Source organism: Ixodes scapularis, unplaced genomic scaffold, assembly GCF_016920785.2.
Source record: "Ixodes scapularis isolate PalLabHiFi unplaced genomic scaffold, ASM1692078v2 PGA_scaffold2__306_contigs__length_199485367, whole genome shotgun sequence".
Taxonomy (NCBI): Eukaryota; Metazoa; Arthropoda; class Arachnida; order Ixodida; family Ixodidae; genus Ixodes; species Ixodes scapularis.
In genome coordinates, this window is record NW_024609857.1 from 87,526,000 (window position 1) to 87,526,485 (window position 486).

Genomic DNA, 486 nt, shown 5'->3' on the forward strand with positions numbered 1-486 from the left:
TCACGGTAACAATCTTGTATGTTCCCTTCATGTATATATGCTACCCAGATTGATGTGACACAACTGTTTTAACAATTGGTCATAACTATGTCAGGGATGTATTTTCTCCCATACAGAGTGCAAAGATGTTAAGGTCACCACTTAATGCAAAAGATGTTCTGTAGTTCTAAAGATGGGTAATGTCAACCAGTTCACTTGTCTAATTACTTTATTCAATCATATTATTAAATGGACCTGAGAAAGTTCTCATTTTCATCCTTAAATGAATTTGGTCTCGTAAGAAACTAGCTCTTTGTTACTTTTTTTTCAATGCAATGCAATGCTTGGACTGCAAAGATCACTGGGGCAGATGCTGGAAAGGCTTGATGCTGACGGGCAGATATATGCGAAGTATACCTGACATTCCTAGCAGATACAAACTCGTATCCTTGTGGGTCTGTGCCGGGTATGCACGATCCCGCTGCCACTTGCTGTCACTGACTGGCA